The sequence below is a fragment of the Hyla sarda genome, chromosome 4, assembly GCF_029499605.1.
Source record: "Hyla sarda isolate aHylSar1 chromosome 4, aHylSar1.hap1, whole genome shotgun sequence".
In the NCBI taxonomy this organism is placed as follows: domain Eukaryota; kingdom Metazoa; phylum Chordata; class Amphibia; order Anura; family Hylidae; genus Hyla; species Hyla sarda.
Genome location: NC_079192.1, coordinates 349,925,101 through 349,948,770, shown reverse-complemented (window position 1 = coordinate 349,948,770; position 23,670 = coordinate 349,925,101). Strand labels below are relative to the sequence as shown.

The window sequence follows — 23,670 nt, the reverse complement described above, 5'->3', positions numbered from 1 at the left end:
ATTTTTTTACATATGCAAAAGTCGTGAAACACATGTAGGGTATTAAGGTTTACATTACCCCTTGTTACGTTCCCAAAATGGTATGCCATGTGTTTTTATTTTTTTGCTGTTCTGGCACCATAGGGGCCTCCTAAATGCAGCATGCCCCCATAGCAAAATTTGCTTTCAAAAAGCCAAATGCGACTCTTTCTCTTCTGAGACCTGTAGTGCGCCAGCAGAGCAATTTTCACCCCCATATGGGGTGTTTTCTGAATCAGGAGAAACTGGGCTTCAAATTTTGGGGGGTATTTTCTGCTATTACCCTTTTTAAAAATGTAAAATTTTTGTGAAACCAAGCATTTTAGGTAAAAAAAAATAATTTTTTTTACATATGCAAAAGTCGTGAATCACCTGTGGGGTATTAAGGTTCACTTTACCCCTTGTTATGTTCCCCGAGGGGTCTAGTTTCCAAAGTGGTATGCCATGTGTTTTTTTTTTTGCTGTCCTGGCACCATAGAGGCTTCCTAAAGGTGACATGCCCCCCAAAAACCATTTGCCGCTCCTTCCCTTCTGAGCCCTCTACTGCGCCTGCCAAACAATTAACATGGACATATGAGGTATGCCTTACTCGAGAGAAATTGGGTTTCAAATACAAGTAAAAATTTTCTCCTTTTTACCCCTTGCAAAAATTGGGTCTACAAGAACATGCGAGTGTAAAAAATGAAGATTTAGAATTTTCTCCTTAACTTTGCTGCTATTCCTGTGAAACACCTAAAGGGTTAAAACACTTACTGAATGTCATTTTGAATACTTTGGGGGGTGCAGTTTTTATAATGGGGTAATTTGTGGGGTATTTCTAAGATGAAGACCCTTCAAATCCACTTCAAAACTGAACTGGTCACTGAAAAATAGTGAGTTTGAAAATTTTGTGAAAAATTTCAAAATTGCTGCTGAACTTTGAAGCCCTCTGGTGTCTTCCAAAAGTAAAAACAGTCAATTTTATGATGCAAACATAAAGTAGACATATTGTATATGTGAACCAAAAAAAAAAAATTATTTTGAATATCCATTTTCCTTACACGCAGAGAGCTTCAAAGTTAGAAAAATGCAAAATTTTCATTTTTTTTTATCAAATTTGGGGATTTTTCTCCAAGAAAGGATGTAAGTTACCATAAAATTTTACCACTACGTTAAAGTAGAATATGTCACGAAAAAACAATCTCGGAATCAGAATGATAAGTAAAAGCATTCCAGAGTTATTAATGTTAAAAGTGACAGTGGTCAGAATTGCAAAAAACGCTCTGGTCCTTAAGGTGTAAAATGGCCTGGTCCTTAAGGGGTTAAATATGTATAAAAAAGAACACAATGGGACACTCCAAAATAGGGATAGATGAGACATATAATGCATTAATTTAGCGTTGCTCTTTGAGTACAACACTGCCTTACACTTTCAAATATATTTAGATAGATCTATGTAGCCGAGAGCTGCCCATGTTCATCCCTTCCCAGTGCCTGCTGCAGTATGTCAGACTAGACATAGGATCCAAGATAAATTCTGATCTTAAGAAGAAACGGACATAACTTCAAAGCTCTCAAAGACTACTCTCTCTCTCGTGTATATATTTATATGAAAATAAATAATTTGCTGTCAATTTTGAGTCTTTGGTGATAATGTGTGTCATTGTGGAGACTACCAAACCGATATTGATGAAGTAGCGAGTTTTCCTTTTAGAGTTTTGTACTCCCCTACTTATAAGAGCTTTTATTTATTTATATTTGCTTCTACAGGGGCATATGTGGGATCAATTTACTTAGTAATATCATTATTCATTTTACTACCACAAAACTACAGCAAAACCCAAATAAAAATTGGGGGGTCAGATTGAAAAAAAAAGGGTTAATGGACAGACATCAGCGTAATTTCTGCTGATACTCCTTTACTTCCTATTCCTTGATGACATCTGTATCATACACTGCTCAAAAAAAAAATAAAGGGAACACTAAGATAACACATCCTAGATCTGAATGAATAAACTAATCGTATTAAATACTTTCGTCTTTACATAGTTGAATGTGCTGACAACAAAATCACACACAAATTATTAATGGAAATCAAATTTATCAACCCATGGAGGTCTGGATATGGAGTCACACTCAATCAAAAGTGGAAAACCACACTACAGGCTGATCTAACTTTGATGTAATGTCCTAAAAACAAGTCAAAATGACGCAAAGTAGTGTGTGTAGCCTCCACATGCCCGTATGGCCTCCCTACAATGCCTGGGCATGCTCCAGATGAGGGGGCGGGTGGTCTCCTGAGGGATGACCTCCCAGACTTGGACTAAACCATCCGCCAACTCCTGTAAGGTCTGTGGTGCAATGTGGTGTTGGTGGATGGAGCGAGACATGATGTCCCAGATGTGCTCAATCTGATTCAGGTCTGGAGAACGGGCAGGCCAGTCCATAGCATCAATGCCTTCCTTTTGCAGGAACTGCTGACACACTCCAGCCACATGAGGCACGAGGTCTAGCATTGTCTTGCAGAAGGAGAAACCCAGGGCCAACCACACCAGCATATTGTCTCACAAGGGGTCTGAGGATCTCATCTCGGTACCTAATGGCAGTCAGGCTACCTCTGGCAAGCACATGGAAGGCTGTGCCGCCCTCCAAAGAAATGCCACCCCACAAATTACTGACCCACCGTCAAACCGGTCATGCCGGAGGATGTTGCAGGCAGCAGAACATTCATTCTCACATGTGCTCAGTGTGAACCTGCTTTCATCTGGGAAGAGCACAGGGCACCAGTGGTGAATTTGCCAATCTTGGTGTTCTCTGGAAAATGCCAAACATCCTGCACGGTGTTGGGCTGTAAACACAACCCCCACCTGTGGATGTAGGGCCCTCATACCTGTCACAATTAGCGCTGCAGTCAGATGTGCTGGCTGTGAGCACGCTCCTGCCCCTTCCCCCTGGACTGCTTCTACCACCGTTCGCATCGTGGGACGCACCCGCATACGAACGCCGGGCTCTCTCTCCTCTACGCATCTCTGTCCCCTCCACTGTTCCCTGCTGTGCACGTGCGCCCCCACCCCCTAGGGCGCGTGGGCACCGGCTTCCTCAGATTTAAAGGGTCAGCGCACCATTGATTGGTGCTTGTTTGGTCCTGTGTCTATTTAACCCCACACTTCCCTCCTGTCCTTGCCAGATCTTTTTAACTTTCTGGCACCAGTCGATTAAAAAAAAAGAATGTTTTCCAGTGGAGTACCCCTTTAACCCCTTAAGGACCAAGGGCATACAGGTACGCCTTTGCTCCCTGGTACTTAAGGACCAAGGGCGTACCTGTGCGCCCATGGGAATTTCGGTCCCTGCCGTGCACCGGGCGGGGACCGGAGGGGGGGTGACTGCTGATATCTATCAGCAGGCACCCCGCGCAAATGCCCAGGGGGGTCATCAGACCACCCACCATGTTGGCAATCGCCGCAAAACGCAAGTGAATCCACACTTGCGATTTGCGGCTATTCCGGGTCATACAGGTCTATGGTGACCCGGAATATAACGGGGATCCCGGTTGTCCAAGACACCCACGATCCCCCTGAACTGTTAGGAGTGAGGTGGCAGGGGTGCCACCCCTCCTTTCCCTGCTATTGGTGGTCTAGACGAAACTTTCGGTTTCCCCGACAGAGAACCAGTGCCGACGTCCACTTACCCGGCGGGCGAGGCTGCAGGCGACCATCAGTTGAGGAGATCGGAGTCCGGCGATTTCGTGCGGCAGGCTCCCTGGATCCGACGGAAGCTGGTAAGTTGCCTAGCAACATCTGGAGGGTACAGTTTGAGACCACTATACGGTGGTCTCTAAACTGTAACCCTTCAGATGTTGCAAAACTACAACTCCCAGCATGCCCAGAGAGCTGTTTGGGCATGCAGGGATTTGTAGTTTTGCAACAGCTGGAGGGCCCCAGTTTGGATCTCACTGGCAGTGATCTCTAACTGTGGCGCTCCAGATGTTGCAAAACTGCAAATCCCAGCATGCCCAAACAGCTGTCTCAGCATGCTGGGAGTTGTAGTTGTGTACCTCCAGCTGTTGCATAACTACATCTCCCAGCATACCATTCGACGATCAGTACATGCAGGGAGTTGTAGTTTTGCAACAGCTGGAGGCACACTGGCTGGTAAATACTGAGTTAGGTAACAGAACCTAACTGAATGTTTTCCAACCACTGTGCCTCCAGCTGTTGCAAAAGTACAACTCCCAGCATGCACTGTCAGTGCATGCTGGGAGTTGTAGTTTTGAAACTGCTGGAGGTTTGCCCCCCCCCCCCATGTGAATGTACAGGGTACATTCACACAGGCAGGTTTACAGTAAGTTTCCTGCTTCAAGTATGAGCTGCAGCAAATTTTTCACTGCAGCGCATACTCCTAGCGGTAAGCTCACTGTATACCGCCCCCAGTGTGAATGTACCCTAAAAACACTACACTACACTAACACAAAATAAAGGGTAAAACACTACATACACACCCCCTTACACTGTCCCCCCCCCCCCCCCTCCTCCCCAATAAAAATGAAAAACGTCTTGTACAGCAGTGTTTCCAAAACGGAGCCTCCAGCTTTTGCAAAACAATAACTCCCAGCATTTCCGGACAGCCACTGACTGTCCAGGCATGCTGGGAGTTTAGAAACAGCTGGAGGCACCCTGTTTGGGAATCACTGGTGTAGAATACCCCTATGTCCACCCCTATGCAATCCCTAATTTAGTCCTCAAATGCGCATGGCGCTCTCTCACTTCGGAGCCCTGTCGTATTTCAAGGAAACAGTTTAGGGCCACATATGGGGCATTTTCGTACTCGGGAGAAATTGCACTACAAATTTTGGGGGGCTTTTTCTCCTTTTACCCCTTATGAAAAAGAAAAGTTGGGGTCTACACCAGCCTGTTAGTGTAAAAAATATTATTTTACACTAACATGCTGGTGTTGTCCTTTACTTTTTATTTTCACAAGAGGTAAAAGGAAATTTGTAACGCAACTTCTCCTGAGTACGGAAATACCCCATATGTGGGCGTAAAATGCTCTGCGGGGGCACAACAAGGCTCAAGAGTGAGAGTGCACTATGTACATTTGAGGCCTAAATTGGTGATTTGCACAGGGGTGGCTGATTTTACAGCGGTTCTAACATAAACACAAAAAAATAAATACCCACATTTGACCCCATTTTGGAAACTACACCCCTCATGTAATGTAATAAGGGGTACAGTAAGCATTTACGCCCCACAGGGGTCTGACAGATTTTTGGAACAGCGGTCCGTGAAAATTGTAATTTTTCATTTGCACAGCCCACTGTTCCAAAGATCTGTCAAACGCCAGTGGGGTGTAAATGCTCACTGCACCCCTTATTATATTCTGCGAGGGGTGTAGTTTCCCAAATGGGGTCACATGTGGGGGGGGGGGGTCCACTGTTCTGGCACCACCGGGGGCTTTGTAAACACACATGGCACCTGACTTCCATTCCAAACATTCCCTTTTCAAAAGCTTAATGGCGCTCCTTCTCTTCTGAGCATTGTAGTGCGCCAGCAGAGCACTTGACATCCACACTTGGGGTATTTCCATACTCAGAATAAATGAGGTTACAAATTTTGGGGGTAATTTTCTCCTATTACCCCTTGTAAAAATGTAAAATTTGGGGGAAAAAAATGCATTTTAGTGAAATTTTTTTTATTTTTAATTACACATCTGACTTTAACAAAAAGTTGTGAAATACCTGTGAGGTGTTAAGGCTCCCTGTACCCCTTGTTACATTCCTTTAGGGGCGTAGTTTCCAAAATAGTATGCCATGTGTTTTTTTTTTTTTTGCTGTTTTGGCACCATAGGGGCTTCCTAAATGTGACATGCCCCCCAAAAACCATTTCAGAAAAACTCACTCTCCAAAATCCCATTGTCGCTCCTTCCCTTCTGAGCCCTCTACAGCGCCCGCCGAACACTTGACATACACACATGAGGTATTTTCTTACTCGAAAGAAATTGGGTTACAAATTTTGACAGGATTTTTTCCTTTTACCTCTTGTAAAAATTCAAAAACTGGGTCTACAAGAACACACAAGTGTACAAAATGAAGATTTTGAATTTTCTCCTTCACTTTGCTGCTATTCCTGTGAAACACCTAAAGGGTTAACACACTTACTGAATGTCATTTTGAATACTTTGAGGGGTGCAGTTTTTATAATTTGTGGGGTATTTCTAATATGAAGGCCCTTCAAATCCACTTCAAACCTGAACTGGTCCCTGAAAAATTCCGATTTTGAAAATTTGGTGAAAAATTTGAAAATTGCAGCTGAAAAGCCCTCTGATGTCTTCCAAAAGTAAAAACATGTCAACTTTATGATGCCAACATAAAGTAGACATATTGTTTATGTGAATCAAAATATAATTTATTTATTTAGAATGTCTATTTTCCTTACAAGCAGAGAGCTTCAAAGCTAGAAAAATGCTAAATTTTCAATTTTTTCATCAAATTTGGGAATTTTTCACTAAGAAATTATGCAAGTATCGACAAAATTTTACCAATAACATAAAGTAGAATATGTCACGAAAAAACAATCTCGGAATCAGAATGATAGGTAAAAGCATCCCAGAGTTATTAAAGGGGTATTCCAGGCCAAAACTATTTTTTATATATCAACTGGCTCCGGAAAGTTAAACAGATTTGTAAATTATTTCTATTAAAAAATCTTAATCCTTCCAATAGTTATTAGCTTCTGAAGTTGAGTTGCTGTTTTCTGTCTAACTGCTTTCTAATGACTCACGTCCCGGTAGCTGTCGAGCTCCTATCGGGATATTCTCCCATCATGCACAGCTCCCGGGACATGACATCATCATTGAGCAGTTAGACAGAAAACTTCAAAAGCTAATAACTATTGGAAGGATTAAGATTTTTTAATACAAGTAATTTACAAATCTGTTTAACTTTCCGGAGCCGGTTGATATATAAAAAAAAAGTTTTTGCCTGGAATACCCCTTTAATGCTTAAAGTGAAAGTGGTCAGATGTGCAAAAAACGCTCTGGTCCTACAGTGAAAATTGGCTTGGTCCTTGAGGGGTTAAGTGTTCCCTTTATTTTTTTGAGCAGTGTATATAAGGTGGATTTCTTTCATGAGTTAAGGCATGGTAAAGCCAGCCTGATGAGCTCTCCAAGAAAACACATAACATGCTCAGATCCATATTAGAGGCCATTTAGCACCTTGTACTGAAAAGAGAAAAGAACTCCCAAAATCTAGAGATGGATGCTCATCCTCCTTGATGAAATTCTGGGTTGTCTGATAAACCAATATTTCCAGGTTCTCAAAGGAGTTGATAATTTATTTACAGAGAAGCCACCTCAAAATGTTGGCACTGGGGAGCCAGCATTTTCCTTTTGGAGTAATCCAAAAAAGGAAATCCCTGTGTGGGACCTTAATGTAGCATACGTGCATCTTCTATCTACAAGAAGCACACTTACCTGTGGGTGTTGTGGCAGAAGCACAACTTGCCTAGTAGCATCATTTCATGACTAATGCGGTTGAAAGCCTGTTTTTTTTGCAAAGTTTAGTTCCTCTGGATGACTTCCATAAACCACCTGTAAAATGATTCATAAATGCGTTGCTTGAGCTTTTTTTATCAATAAGGAAAAGGCCAATTTTTTTCCTGTGCAGTGAAATTGCTCTCTCTACTACTATCCTATTTTTATTGGGAGAAAAGCATCTTCTTTAGACAGTTTTATGGACATTTATGGGCAAAAAAAAGAGAGGGAATTAAAGTGGTATTCTGGCAAAAAACAACATATACTTCATCCACAGGATAAGGGATAAATTTCTGATTGCGAAGGGTCTGACAGCAATCTCCCGCTCGGTGCTCCAGCTCTCTGAGAGGAGGGCAAGCTACAGACGGAACACGCTTCATTCATTTCTATGGGAGCGGCGGAGTTGCACGAATACAGCACTCGGCCATCTTCGAAACTCCCATAAAAGTGAATGGAGATCATGGGGGATCCCAGCGGTTGGACCTCCTACAATCATACACTTAACCCCTTATCTTGTGTATAGGGGATAGTTGTTCTTTGCCAGACTACCCCTTTAAAAATGCCTTGATATTTGATTAATATGTTGATTGGTATGTCTTTGGTAGCGGGCAGAGACCCTTATGAATAATCAGACCGTTAACAGAGCCACAAAAAAAAAATAGTGAGCATAAACAGCAAGAAATTGTAGTTATTTGACCTAGATGACAATTTTTATGTTTATTTGTACAGACAATTTTCACTGAAGGGTTGGAGCTTTATTTTGTTGGTTGATAAGAGGAGAAATGCCAACTTTTCTATGAGAAAGCATTCTGAAGTGTTCCAAGTATAGCAGGTCTGGATCACAATGAGGTTGTAATCATGGTTCTACTAATATGTCCAATATTACAAACAATATTGAACTTTGGCATGACTTGTATGAAAGGGATTACTTATGCCCATGCAAATAAAACCTAATCATACACCATTTTTGTAAAGGCTGTTATATGACTTAAAGGGGTATTCCAGGCAAAAACTTTTTTATATATATCAACTGGCTCCAGAAAGTTAAACAGATTTGTAAATGACTTCTATTAAAAAATCTTAATCCTTCCAATAGTTATTAGCTTCTGAAGTTTTCTGTCTAACTGCTCAATGATTATGTCACGTCCCGGGAGCTGTGCATGATGGGAAAATATCCCCATAGGACGTGAGTCATCAGAAAGCAGTTAGACAGAAAACAGCAACTCAACTTCAGAAGCTAATAACTATTTGAAGGATTAAGATTTTTTAATAGAAGTAATGTATAAATCTGTTTAACTTTCCGGAGCCAGTTGATATATAACAAAAAGTTTTTGCCTGGAATACCCCTTTAAGATAACCTTTGTGTCCTAAGTGTGGGATTGTTTTGCCATGATGTTGTGTCCTATGAATAATGAATCAGCTTTATTGCTTTGATTATGTAAATCTACACCTAGCCAGAGAGTTGTGCTTTGATGGCTATAGCATTTAATTGACAAGCAATGACACTGGCAGTTAATAAAAATAAGCAAGCCCCCACAGTGGAAAATGTTGACTATATTATTCACAATTCCTGTATACAAGATACAAAGGTAAAAACTGTGAAATAAAATTGGCAGGCAATAAAAAAAATATTAAAAAAATAATTAAAGAAGTATTTACCATTTGACAATACATTTCAAAAACTGTAAGGAACCGAAGGGTTAACTTGCATTGGGAGCTTTTGTTAAGCATGTTTGCTGAGACTGGTCAGCTGACCTTGATGTGTGCACCTGGTCTGGGCCTATTTAAAGGGGTTATCCACCATAAGGTAATTTTAGTATGTACTTGGCAGACAGTAATGGACATGCTTAGGAAGGATCTGCGCTTGTCTTGGGGATAAATGGCTATTTTGAAAGATTATCATAACACTGTGGCTAGCTTTTTGTGAACTGGTATTTCCTGTTTGACTTTTCTTTTTTTGACTACAAATCCCACAATTCCATTTTCCTACCTCCCACACATCAGTCACCCCACCCATTGAAACATAAATGATCTGCATCCATTCAAAAGACCTGTGGTTTTCAATCAGGGTGCCTACCGCTGTTGCATTAGTTGCAGATTGATCTCTCTCCCACCAAGCGATCCCTCCACCCATTGATGCCGACAGGCTCCCTGTCATCAGCTGACTAGTGAGTCAGGTCTCGGCTGCATTGCAGCCTATGAAAAATCTGAGACAACAGTAATTTTGTATGCTTGTAAAAATAAATATTGGAGTAAAAAATGTAAGTACCCTTATTTTCAAATCTTAGAGAAAAGAAAAAAGAAAGAAAATTTACATATTTGGTATTGCCGCGTGCACGGAATGTTCAAACTATGAAGATATATGGTTTATGATTAGAGATGAGCGAAGCTGACTAATCCAAATTCGTTACGAATTTCATGAAAAATTTGATTTGCAACGAATGAGGATAGATATTGCCGCGATTTTGTCTCTTCATTAAACTCCATTTAGTGCAATCCAGGCTCTAGGGCATCTAAAATGGCGGATCCACATGTGAGGACATGGGGAAAGGAATCCTGGGAAGGAAGGAAGGCAAGGGGGGATGACCCTGAATCACATGCAGGATGCAGCCTATCAGCAGCCAGTCACCGCTATGACATGTCACAGCCCTATATAATCGGCAGACATATTCCGGATCGTCACTTCATAATTTCACTGCAGAGAGATAGGACGGACGTCCTGTGTGTGTGTGTCACACAGAAAAGCAGCGTTTCACCTCCTAGTCACATCAGTGTTCTGGTGGACAGAGAGCAGTGTGTTTTTGCACAGAAAATATTTAGTACTGCAGTCATTAACCTCCCAGTCACTTTCTACAGCATTTTATTACAGAGAGGGGCAGAGAGCTGTGTGTTGCCTCATACATTTCAACAAGCTGGGTCAAGAGGATGAAGGAATAATTTTTCAGCACTATTCTGTGTCTTTTTTTCCACAACAAATGGTCTGCTGGTTATACTAGTATGTAGATGGTATAATACCCAACAGTCCTTTCCTAATAGTCTTTGAAAGAGTGCAATTTTGGGTTTAGTACACAGCAACTGTGTACTGCTGGTGTTTTTTTTTTTTTTTTTTTTTAAAGCGTACTGTAGCGCATTTTTCTGCCCTCATAAGTGCATGCCACATACGTACATCTAAGTAGTGTACAAGCCAAGAAGTGGAGAAGACATCCGCCGCTTCCTCCGCTAGGCGTGCAAGTAGTGATGAGGAGAGTGACTTGGGAGGTGGTGTTGCCAGCGTACAGGGTCCTGAAGCAGACAATGTTAAGGAACCTGAGGAGGACATCAGTGACGTGCAGAAACAACTCGATAGGGATGAAGCCGATCTCACTTGGGAGCCGGGTGCAGAAGGGGCTTCATCATCATCAGGAGAAGAGGATTGCAGGTTGCCCGTGAGGCAGCAGCTGAGCCAGCAAGGTGGTAGCCTGGTTGGCAGTCAGCATGGTGGCAGAAGTGGAAATTCTAGAGCCAATCGTGCCCGGGGAGACCACCTGCTTAGCGGCAGCCTACATTACCCGGGGGTTCCTGGAGACGGCGGCAGTAGCAGTCAATTAGTGCAGACTGTTGGTGGGAAAATCAGCTACTCAGCGGTGTGGCAGTTTTTCATCAAGCTTCCGGAAGAGGTTCACATAGCCACATGCAAGGTATGTCGGCAGAGGGTTAAGCGTGGCCAGGGTCCTAACCATGGCCCTGCGTCTACACATGCTTCGCCACCTTTAAAGCGGCCTGGGAGAACCGTGGTTATGATGTAGTGGTCCAGCCTCCTGCATCACCCAGTGGCACGTTGCTCCCTCTTTCAGCCAGCCAAGGCTCCACCACCTCAGCCGAAGGGAGCTGTGTGTCATATCCTCCTTCTGTCGCTCCAGATTCTCCTGCTCCTCCTACTTTTAGTCAGTCATTCTGCCAACAATCCATCGGCGAAGCCATGTCCAAAAGACAACAGTATGTGCCCACTCATCCAACGGCGCAGAAGGTGAATGTGCTCCTGTCTAAGTTGCTGGTGCTGCAGTCCCTCTCTTTTCAAGTGGTGGACTCTACACCTTTCAGAGAACTGATGGCTCGTGCTGAGCTAAGGTGGAGAGTGCCAAGCCATCATTTCTTTGCGAAGAAGCCAGTACCAGCCCTGCACAATTTTGTGGAAGAGAAGGTGGGCCAGTCCTTGAGCCTTTCCATGTGTACGAAAGTGCACAGCAGTGCCGATGTCTAGAACTGTAACTATGGTCAGGGACAATACATGTCCTTTACGGCTCACTGGGTGAATGAAATTACTGCACAGCCACAACACCAACTTAGAAATGTCACGCTGCCTCAGCATACCATGTGTGCAGGGCACGGCAGTGTCAAGCTGTTCTTCACATGATTTGCCTTGGCAAAAAGAGTCACACAGGGGAGGAACTGCTAGAAGTCATTCATAAAGAAATCAGAGCATGGCTTACTCAACGAAAACTGGAAATGGGGACCATGGTGACTGACAACAGGAAGAACATTTTGTCTGCACTGCGACTGGGAAGGCTGAGCCATGCGTCCTGCATGGCATACATGTTCAATCTGGTAGTCAAGCTTATTCCTGGTTGTTCCCCCCCATTTGCAAGACATTCTTACAATGCAAACGAAGCTTTGGAATTCCACCCTCCATATGTTGGATTAACTATACGAACAGTGAAAAGCCATCACAGATTTCTTTATGATCCGAGCGAATAGCGGTACTCCCCTGTGTAACTTCAATTTGAACCAGTGGCAGCTCATACGTGACACCTACCGTTTGCTCAGGTCCCTTGAGGAAGCCACATTATTAGTAAGTCGCCAGGATTAAGGGATGAACTACGTGCTTCATTTCTTACAACACGTGTTGGAAACAATGGCTGGTCAGGGCACTGGAGACGTGACGCCTACATCTCACGGCCTCATGAGCCCTGTGGGGACTGAACTGAAGGGGAGGAGGAGGAGGGGTAGGGGCACAGTTTAGGTTTCACCAAAAGGGGCGTTTTTTCTGGTAATCTGACAGGAGAGGAGGAGCAGGAGAAGCCAGAGGCGCTAGAGGGTTATGGGGAAGGTGAGACAGAGGACCCCCAGATACACCGTGGCAGTATGCAGTGGAGATGGAGGCAGGGATCCCCTCCGACTCACTTGCACAAATGGCACGATGCATGCTCACTTGTTTGCGTTGTGACAGCTGAATTGTCACTTTTCTACAGCGGGATGACTTCTGGCTCTACACCTTATTGGACCCTCGCTACCGCCACTGAGAGGGAGGACAAACTGACCTACTACAGAGGCATCTTCTGTAGTCAGTTGGCTTATGCCTATCGGCGCCATCGTCCATCCTCTTGCAGGTCTTACTCGTGGGGCCCCCTGCGCTCACCTTCCACTGCCATGGCTGCCGGGGAGGGGTGGCAGGAGCAGTACCAGCTCCATCAGCAGCAGCCTGTGTCTACAGTCGCTGATGAGTGCCTTTCTACACTTGCATAGGGAAGCAACTCATCAGCAGCAGGTAGAACTGGAGCAGGACCTGAACCAGCAGCCTTGACATGCCCATGCAAAAACACAACTTGAAGATCCGCTGGACTTCTGGGCAGCCAAACTTGATTTGTGGCCGCAACTAGCAGAGTTTGCCCTGGGAAAGCTGTCCTGCCCGGCCAGTAGTGTGCCATCAGAGCGGGTGTTTAGTGCGGTGGGGGCCATAGTAACCCCAAGGAGAACTCATCTGTCCACAAAAAATGTGAAGATGAATCAGGCATGGATCAGCCAGGATTTCCACCCACCAATGCCTGATGCATCAGAGTACATTGACCATAGTGCCACACCAACACTTCACAAATATGGATAGTGCCAAACAGATTTAAGGCGCTGCTCCCCAGTTACAAACATTCCTCCACATCAGACCTTTTTTCACCCACCTTTATCACCAGGTACTGGTATTGCCACCCACCGCACCACTCTATCACTGGGTCACTTTCAGGACTCCTGATGCTGCTGCTGCCACCTCTAGGCTGTGCCATTCAGCCACTATATGGTCTCCCCATGCTTCAGCCACCTCCAGGCTGTGCCATTCAGACACTATATTGTCTCCTCATGCTTCACCACATCCAGGCTGTGCCATTCAGCCATTATATGTTCTACTCATGCTGCCACCAACTCCAGGTGGTGCCATTCAGCCACTATATGGTCTCCTCATGCTTCAGCCAACTGCAGGCTGTGCCATTCAGCCACTTTATGGTCTCTAGTGTTGAGCGGCATAGGCCATATTCGAATTCGCGATATTTGGCGAATATATGGAAGAATATTCGTCATATATTCGCTAAATTTGCATATTCGTAATATTCCCATTTTATTTTCGCATATGCGGAAATTAGCATAAGCGAAAATTTGCATATGCGGAAATTTGCATATGTGAAAATTAGCACACACAAGAATTTGCATAAGCAAAATGCGCATATGTGAAAATTTGCATATGCTAATTTTCGCATATGTGAAAATTCGTACGCCAGTCTCGCACAGTAATATTAGAGCCTTCTTTACACCACACAAGCTGGAAGCAGAGAGGGATGATCACTGTGATGTGTACTGTGAAAAAAAAAATAAAAACTAATATTTGTAATTGCGAATATATAGTGCTATATTCGCAAATATGCGATATTGGCGAATAAAATTCACATTGCGAATATTCGCAAGCAACACTAATGGTCTCCTCATGTTTCAGCCAACTCCAGGCTTTGCCATTCAGCCACTATATGGTCTCCTCGGCCTTCAGCCACCTCTAGGCAAAAGATTCAGCCACTATATGGTCTACCCATGCTTCTGCCAACTCCAGGCTGTGCCATTCAGACACTATATGGCCTCCCCATGCTTCAGCCAACTCTAGGCTGTGCCATTCAGCCACTATATGGTCTCCTCATGCTGCCACAAACTCTAGGTGGTCATTCAGCCACTATATGGTCTCCTCATGCTGCCACAAACTCCAGGCAGTCATTCAGCCACTATATGGTCTCCTCATACTGATGCCACCTCCTTTTAATCTTAGGGATTCTGCCTCCACCTCCTGACTCTCTCATTGTGCCACCATGTTACATGTGACTCCTTGTTAGGGTTGGTCTTTTTTAACCCCATGCCGGGGCCCAGGACATTAAAACTTGGGAGTGTGATCTTAAATTTAAATTTCAAAATCTTCAAAATTCATCTTTTAATCTTAGGGATTGTGAAGCCCTATTTTCTACTCATGCTGCCACCAGCTCCAGGCTGTGCCACTCAGCCACTATATGGTTTACTGATGCTGCTGGGCCTGGGACATTACCTAAAAATATTTAATGGTAGCACTAGCTACCATAAATCTTCATTTTCAATTTTAAAATGTATCTTTTAATCTTAGGGATTGTGAAGCCCTATTGTCTACTCATGCTGCTGCCAGCTCCAGGCTGTGTCATTGTGCCACCATATGTCTCCTTATGCTGTTGGCACCTTAACCCCTTAAGGACTTAGGACGTATGAGTACGTCCTAAGTCCGGTCCCTGTCTATAACCGGGCTCCCTATAGGAGCTATAGCACTGTAAAAAAAAGGGGAAAAATAAAAGTTAACAAAGGTCATTTAACTCCTTCCCTAAAAAAAAGTTTGAATCACCCCCCTTTTCCCATAAAAAAAACTGTGTAAATAAAAATTAACATATGTGGTATCGCCGCATGCGTAAATGTCCGAACTATAAAATGATATCATTAATTAAACTGCATGGTCAATGGCGTACGCGCAAAAAAATTCCACAGTCCAAAATTGCGTATTTTTGGTCACTTTTTATATCATAAAAAAATGAATCAAAAAGTCCGATCAACACAAAAATGATACCGATAAAAACTTCAGAACACGGCGCAAAAAATTAGCCCTCATACTGGCCCGTACGCAGAAAAATAAAAAAAGTTACAGGGATCAGAAGATGACAATTTTAAACGTATAAATTTTCCTGCATGTAGTTATGATTTTTTTCAGAAGTGCGACAAAATCAAACCTATATAAGTAGGGTACCATTTTAACCGTATGGACCTACAGAATAAAGATAAGGTGTAATTTTGACCAAAAAATGCACTGCGTAGAAACGTAAGCCCCCAAAAGTTACAAAATTAAATTTTTTCTTCAATTTTGTCGCACAATGATTTTTTTTTCTGTTTCGCTGTGGATTTTTTGGTAAAATGACTAATGTCACTGCAAAATAGAATTTGTGGCGCAAAAAATAAGCCATCATATGGATTTTTAGGTGCAAAATTGAAAGCGTTATTATTTTTAGAAGGTGATGAGGAAAAAATTAAAATGCAAAAACGGAAAAACGCTGAGTCCTTAAGGGGTTAATAAATTAAAATTAAATTAATTTAAAATTATATTAAAAATCTCTTTATTCTCTTCAAGTTTGACACCATATGGCCTCCCTGCTGCCCCCTCAACTCTCTGCAGCTGTGATTCTAATAGCAATGCCTGTAATCTGCATAAAATACTGAATAACAGTATTATTTCATTAACACAGCACACTCCCTATGCATTTTAGGACAAGGCAAAGTGCTCTACACCCCTATTGATGATCTCTGTAGGCCAGAAATAGCCACGTTTAATAGCAATTTGTCACAAATAAATTTTGTCCGAAACAAATATTTTGGAAAATTCAGCGAATTGGCCAAATCAAATTTTTCAAAAGTTCGCTCATCTCTATTTATGATCCCACACGGTAAATAGCGTAAATGTAAAAAAATATCAAACACCAAAAATACGAATTTTTCATCATATACCGTATTTATCGGGGTATACCACGCACCGGCCTATAACACGCACCCTCATTTTACCAAGGATATTTGGGTAAAAAAAGTTTTTTACCCAAATATCCATGATAAAATGAGGGTGCGTGTGTGCGCGTGTATACCCCGATACACCCCCAGGAAAGGCAGGGGGAGAGAGGCCGTCGCTGCCCGCTTCTCTCCCCCTGCCTTTCCTGGGGTCTAGAGCACTGCTGTCGGCCCTTTTCACCCCCTGGTTATCGGCGCCGCTGCCCGTTCTGTCCCCCTGACTATCGGTGCCGGCGACGATAGCCAGGGGGAGAGAAGCGGCGCCGACAGCCAGGGGGAGAGAAGGGGCAGCGGCACCCATTGCCGGCGCCGCTGCCCCGTTGCCTCCCCCCATCCCCGGTGGCATAATTACCTGAGTCCGGTCCGCGCTGCTCCAGGCCTCCGTCGTGCGTCCCCAGCGTCGTTGCTATGCACGGCGCGGCGCTCTGACGTCATGCGCCGCGCCGTTCAGCGCATAGCAATGACGCCGGGGACGCACGACGGAGGCCTGGAGCAGCGCGGACCGGACTCAGGTAATTATGCCACCGGGGATGGGGGGAGGCAACGGGGCAGCGGCGCCGGCAATGGGTGCCGCTGCCCCTTCTTTTCCCCTGGCTGTTAACCAGGGGGTGAAAAGGGCCGACAGCAGCACTCTAGACCCCAGGAAAGGCAGGGGGAGAGAAGCGGGCAGCGACGGCCTCTCTCCCCCTGCCTTTCCTGGGGGTGTATCGGCGTATAACACGCACACAGACTTTAGGCTAAAAATTTTAGCCTAAAAAGTGCGTGTTATACGCCGATAAATACGGTATATCAGAAAAAAAGTCACGTCAAAAGCAGAAATGGTACAAATAAAAACTACAGATTATGACACAAAAATTGAGCCCTCATACAAACCCACATAGGGAAAAATAAAAATGTCATAGGGGTCAGAAAAGGACAATTTTATGCATATGTATCTTGTTAAAAAAAAGTTTGAATTTTTTTAGAGTAGTACAATAATAGAAAAACTATATAAATTGGGTATTGCTTTAATCGCAATGAGCAACAGCAGGGGTCCTCAAACTTTTTAAACGGGGTCAGTTCACTGACCCTCAGACCGTTGGAGGGCCGGACTATAGTTAAAAAAAAAAACTAAGAACAAATTCCTATGCACACTGCATATATCTTATTTTGAAGTGAAGAAACAAAATACAACATTTAAAATGAAGAACAAGTAATAGATATATACAGCACTACAAAAACAATATACCAGCAATAACTTTGCCCACACAGAAACATACAGACTGCATTGCCCATCAATGCAGTCTGATCAATGTCCATCAATGCAGTCTGGTGGAACTCTGCTTTTACCCCAGGCTCACACTGGTGCGGGTGCCCTTTAACAGAGGGGCCTACCCAAACTATATGGAAGCAGCAACTATGAACAGAGGCGCCTTCCCAAACTATATAGGGGGCTCCATATAATTTGGATAGGCCCCTCTTTTAATAGTTGTCCCCATAGGTGTGGTAGGCCCCTCTCAGAGAGGCCTACAACTATATGGGGGGAAAACTATTAGCAAAGAGGGGCCTACAACAACTTTATGGGCCAGGGCACAACTTGCCACTATATAGTTGTTGTACGCCCCTTTTTGCTGCTAATTGTTGTCCCCATATAGTTTATGCCTAAATACCTCCTCATCATATCTTTTGCTCAGGGAGCAGGCCCCACCTCAGCTGCCTGCCAGGCTGCCACCTGCACTATATAGTTCTGCTCGCTTCCGGGCCCCCCAGCCCCAAATGAGCACATTATATTTTATATATTTTATACATTTATGGCGCTGCTCTAGTGCTTATTTCCCTCCGCTGCCACCACTCACCTTAGCGCTAGCCAGCCAGCTGAGCTGCGGCGCACCTTGCTCAGTCAGTAGGCAGGCAGCAGAGACTGACCTCTGCTCCGCCACAATCCTACTGTGCAGCGGTGGCTGTATCAATGTGCAGCCGCCGTGCGTGAGTAAGTAGTACCTCCCGCCGGCCACTGCAAATTTAAAGAGAGCCATCCCCGGAGGCATCCCTGATGCGGCCCTGCCCGGCGGGCCAGACAAATGTCTTCGGCGGGCCGCATGTGTCCTGCGGGCCGTAGTTTGAGGACCCCTGACCTACAGAATAAAAATAGTGCACTTTACCATAAAGTTCACTGCGTAAAAACCAAACCCCCCCAAAAGTTGCAAAAATGCAGTTTTCGTATAAATTTAGATCCTCAAATATAATTTTTTTTGGTTTGATGGTACTTCTTATGGTAAAATGAAAGATGTAATTACAAAGTGCAATTGGTCACACAACATACAAGCCCTTATATGGGTCTGCAGGAGAAAAAATGTAAGTTATAGATTTTAAAATGAGGAGGAAAAAACAAAAAACGCTAAAAAAAAATTCAAATCAACTGGTGCCAGAAAGTTAAAAAGAATTGTAAATTACTTATTTAAAAAATCTTATTCCTTCAAGTACTTATCAGCTGCTTATGTTCCAGAGAAAGTTGTATAGTTATTTTCAGTCTGACCACAGTGCTCTCTGCTGACACTCTGTCCATGTCAGGAACTGTCCACAGCAGGAACAAATCCCCATAGGAAACCATAGTAGTACATACATGTCAATGTGCCTTATTGGAAAACCATGACATAGATAGTTATTACTTATCAGAAGCCCTAATGTTTGAGAATGTACTGTGAATGAAGAAGCATTCATCATAATATAACATCAGGCAGTAAGTAGTGGTAGCGCTTGTCAGTTTATTTCAGATGACATCCTTTTCGTGGCAACAATTTTAATTCATGGTGAAGGTTTAATATTACTTCCCAGTAATTGGTTGAAATGTATGTGTTAGAGTATAAGTTATTTTAAAATAACAAGCCTTAGCAATTCTGAATCTTTTTGTGCTTGATGATGAATAGATGATAATGAATCCGCCCATTCCTTACTGCAAGCGGTATAACATGCAAATCCATGATATTTAGGAATTCTGTTTCAGAATAATTTAGAACTAAATCAGATTATTTCTGCCTCTTGAGATATTATAAGACTGGTTGAATTGTCTAATGTTTGTCTATTCAGTAAGGCAGTGTCATTCTGTTGCAGATAGTTAAGGAATGTATACATTCTTGAAGGACGTAAAAATGCTGAAAGCCTTGAAATGCTGTTAGACTTCTAGTACCACACATTGGTTGTAGGATCATGGAGCCATCACACTAGATGTAGCATATTGATTTGTAGTGATATTCCAAACAATTGTCATGCCTGCAGGGTAACCATCTATTTACAGTCAACTCACAGTAAGCTGCTTAAAAGAGACTAGAACACCGTAACCTTACTCTTCACTATATTATCAGTACATGATCTAGAGCAAACCTTTCTCATCAGCATAGTAACTCATATGTGCAAGACTTGTATAGGGATCCTCAATCCTCTACATTGGAATATACCATATATTAAGAGGTAATGCTATTAAGAAGCTTTTAAAAATAGTATGTGATTGAAAAAGTATCTATGGAACATGTAAAGAGAGACCCTATTCATGTGCTAAAATTATGAATTTTTATGATGTAACCATGTGGTAAAACTAACTTGTAATATTTATTATGCAGGTCAGTACAATTAAAGCAAAACTCAATTTATATCGTTTTTGTTATGGTTAATTACTTAAACTTAATGGAGAAGATTTATCAATAAAGTTGTTTTCCAGTCTTGTTTCCACCCTTTTTTTGCTGTGATTTTGCCACTTTTAAGACCAATTTATCAAAAAGTCTCATGATGTTTGATAAATAATGTGCACAAATCCAGCAAAAATCACCTAACTGCACTATTTCTAAAGTCCGAAATGAGAAAGGTGAGCATTCTTGTTGAGGCTCTGTTCTTGGTAGTGTATGAACTTTTCAATGGGTTTAACCTTTTAAAGGGGTACTCCGCCCCTAGACATCTTATCGCCTATCCAAAGGATAGGGCATAAGATGTCACATCGCCGTGGTCCCACTGCTGGGGAGTTCGCTCTGTGCATAATGACGGGCGATACGGGGGACGGAGCAGTGTGACGTCATGGCTCCGCCCCTCGTGACATCAAGACCCGTCCCCTTAATGCAAGTCTATGGGAGGGGGCGTGATGAAAGCCACGCCCCCTCCCATAGACTTGTATTGAAAGGGGTGGGCCGTGACGTCACGAGGGGCGGGTCCGTGACGTAACGATGCTCCGGCCCCTGTATTGCCCGTCATTACCTGCAGAGAGAACTCGCTCTGTGCTGTAATGATAGCGCGGTGCCGCAGCGGGGATCCCGGGGCTCCCCAGCAGCGGGACCGCGACGATCTGACATCTTATCCCCTATCCTTTGGATAGGGGATAAGATGTCTAGGGGCGGAGTACCCCTTTAACTCACTGTTTATTGAAGATGGCCAGAAAAACACCATATGACAGTGCCACAACTCCAACAGCTGCTTGTTGAACAAGGTGAAATACCATTGTCAAAAGATGACAGCTTGTCCGAAAGGGATTTAGTTTTGGAATCTTTTGGTCCGCAGGCCAATGTAGATATGGTTCAAAAGAGTTATGATTTTTCATGTTATTTTAGATAAAGGTGGAAAATGACATATAGAGCACATTTCTAAACATACAAGGTAGGTGGTGTACATTTGCGTGTTAGAATAAGCATTTGTGTGTTTATTTTATTTTTAAATTTTTTGGGGGGAGGGGGGAGCTTTAAAAAAGAAAATCTCAGAAGATAAATTTGTTACCATACCTTCATCTTCAAAATAGTCTACCAACAATATTTTACAAAAAGTGCCTGTGGTGAACAAACTTTTTTTTTTCTTACCGCACTTCCACAAATATGCACTACACAAGGTCAAATTCCAGCTCAATAAGCTTTACATCTTCCTCATCTCACCTTTTCTTTCTTTTTTTATCACTATAGCAACCGCTGCATCTAGGCAGAAACTTCTTTGTATGCAGTGCTCCTGCCGATAACTTATTTTCCTTTCTTATTTCTGATGCTTGTTTACCAATACTGAATTGATGTTCATGTAAGTTGCAGCTTCATATTGACCTAGGTCTGAGCTTTTGTCTGCAGTTGTGCCTGATATTTGCACAACACTAGGTGAGTATGTTACCCATCCTTGACTGTTTTTGTTGTGTTTGTTAGTATTTACCTTATGAGGCACAGTGCTTTTTGCCTTATTTTTGCTGCATCACAGGGCTTAACTGTCAAAATTAGAATTATCTCTGATTTCTGATACCTGCAGCTTTCAGAAAGTATTAGCTGTAATATACAATTGGCAACAAATTTCATATGGAGCTGGCTTAGCTATTAAAGGGGTACTCCGCCCCTAGACATCTTATCCCATATCCAAAGGATAGGGGATAAGATGTCAGATCGCCGCGGTGCCGCTGCTGGGGAGCCCCGGGATCCCCGCTGCGACACTGCGCTATCATTACAGCACAGAGCGAGTTCGCTCTGTGCGTAATGATGGGCGATACAGGGGACGGAGCCACGTGACGTCATGGCTCCGCCCCTCGTGACATCACGGCCCGTCCCCTTAATGCAAGTCTATGGCAGGGGTGGCGTGACGACCGCCACGTCCCCTCCCATAGACTTATATTGAAAGGGGCGGGCCATGACGTCACGAGGGGCGGAGCCGTGACGTAACGATGCTCCGGCCCCTGTATTGCCCGTCATTACGTGCAGAGCGAAGTCGCTCTGTGCTGTAATGATAGCTCAGTGCCACAGCGGGGATCCCGGGGCTCCCCAGCAGCGGCAACGTGGAGATCTGACATCTTATCCCCTATCCTTTGGATAGGGGATAAGATGTCTAGGGGCGTAGTACCCCTTTAAGCTTGCTCAATGTGATCCCATAACACATTAAATGTAAGTTTAATAGTTATTTCCTTAACCCCTTAAGGACCAAGGACGTACCGGTACGTCCTTGGTCCTGCTCTTCTGATATAACGCGGGGTTACACAGTAATCCCGCGTCATATCATGGCGGGCCCGGCGTCATAGTGAAGCCGGGACCCGCTTCTAATAGCGCGCAGCGCCGATCGCGGCGCCGCGCGCTATTAACCCTTTAGCCGCGCGCTCAAAGCTGAGCCGCGCGGCTAAAAGTGAAAGTGAAAGTTCCCGGCTAGCTCAGTCGGGCTGTTCGGGATAGCCGCGGCTAATCGCGGCATCCCGAACAGCTGACAGGACAGCGGGAGGGCCCCTACCTGCCTCCTCGCTGTCCGATCGCCGAATGACTGCTCAGTGCCTGAGATCCAGGCATGAGCAGTCATCCGGCAGAATCGTTGATCACTGGTTTCTTATGAGAAACCAGTGATCAACATAGAAGATCAGTGTGTGCAGTGTTATAGGTCCCTATGGGACCTATAACACTGCAAAAAAAAGTGAAAAAAAAAGTGAATAAAGATCATTTAACTCCTCCCCTATTAAAAGTTTGAATCACCCCCCTTTTCCAATAAAAAAAAAAACACAGTGTAAATAAAAATAAAAATAAACATATGTGGTATCACCGCGTGCGGAAATGTCCGAATTATAACAATATATCATTAATTAAACCGCTCGGTCAATGGCGTGCGCGCAAAAAAATTCCAAAGTCCAATATAGTGCATTTTTGGTCACTTTTTATATCATTTAAAAATGGATAAAAAGTGATCAATAAGTCCTATCAATGCAAAAATGGTACCGTTAAAAACTTCAGATCACGGCGCAAAAAATGAGCCCTCATACCGCCCCATACACGGAAAAATAAAAAAGTTATAGGGGTCAGAAGATGACAATTTTAAACGTATTAATTTTCCTGCATGTAGTTATGATTTTTTCCAGAAGTCCGACAAAATCAAACCTATATAAGTAGGGTATCATTTTAATCGTATGGATCTACAGAATACATATCAGGTGTCATTTTTACCGAAAAATGTACTACGTAGAAACGGAAGCCCCCAAAAGTTACAAAACAGCGTTTTTTTTTCAATTTTGTCGCACAATGATTTTTTTTCCCGCTTCACCATAGATTTTTGGGCAAAATGACTGACGTCATTACAAAGTAGAATTGGTGGCGCAAAAAATAAGCCATCATATGGATTTTTAGGTGTAAATTTGAAAAAGTTATGATTTTTTAAAGGCAAGGAGCAAAAAACGAAAATGCAAAAACGGAAAAACCTCCGGTCCTTAAGGGGTTAAAGGGTAATCCGCTGGAAAACATTTTTTTATTTTTTTTTATTTAAATCAACTGGTGCCAGAAAGTTAAACAAATTTGTAAATTACTTCTATTTAAAAATCTTAATCCTTCCAGTACTTATCAG

General features: G+C 43.3%; 1 protein-coding gene and 1 long non-coding RNA gene across 5 annotated transcripts in view; one reads left to right on the top strand and one right to left on the bottom strand.

Moving 5' to 3' along the window:
* FSTL4 (follistatin like 4) overlaps window positions 1–23,670 on the top strand; it is a 1,659,076-nt gene that overhangs the window by 518,180 nt on the left and 1,117,226 nt on the right. The window lies entirely within an intron of this gene.
* The window catches only part of LOC130267204 (uncharacterized), a 184,681-nt gene that overhangs the window by 85,728 nt on the left and 75,283 nt on the right, over window positions 1–23,670 (bottom strand). Inside the window, exon 1 of one of the 2 annotated variants that reach the window (XR_008843094.1) lies at window positions 7,465–7,565. The exons of the other annotated variant lie outside the window; for it this stretch is intronic. This is a non-coding gene — a long non-coding RNA (uncharacterized LOC130267204). Of the gene's footprint in view, window positions 1–7,464; window positions 7,566–23,670 lie in introns of those variants that run through there. 2 annotated transcript variants of the gene reach the window in all.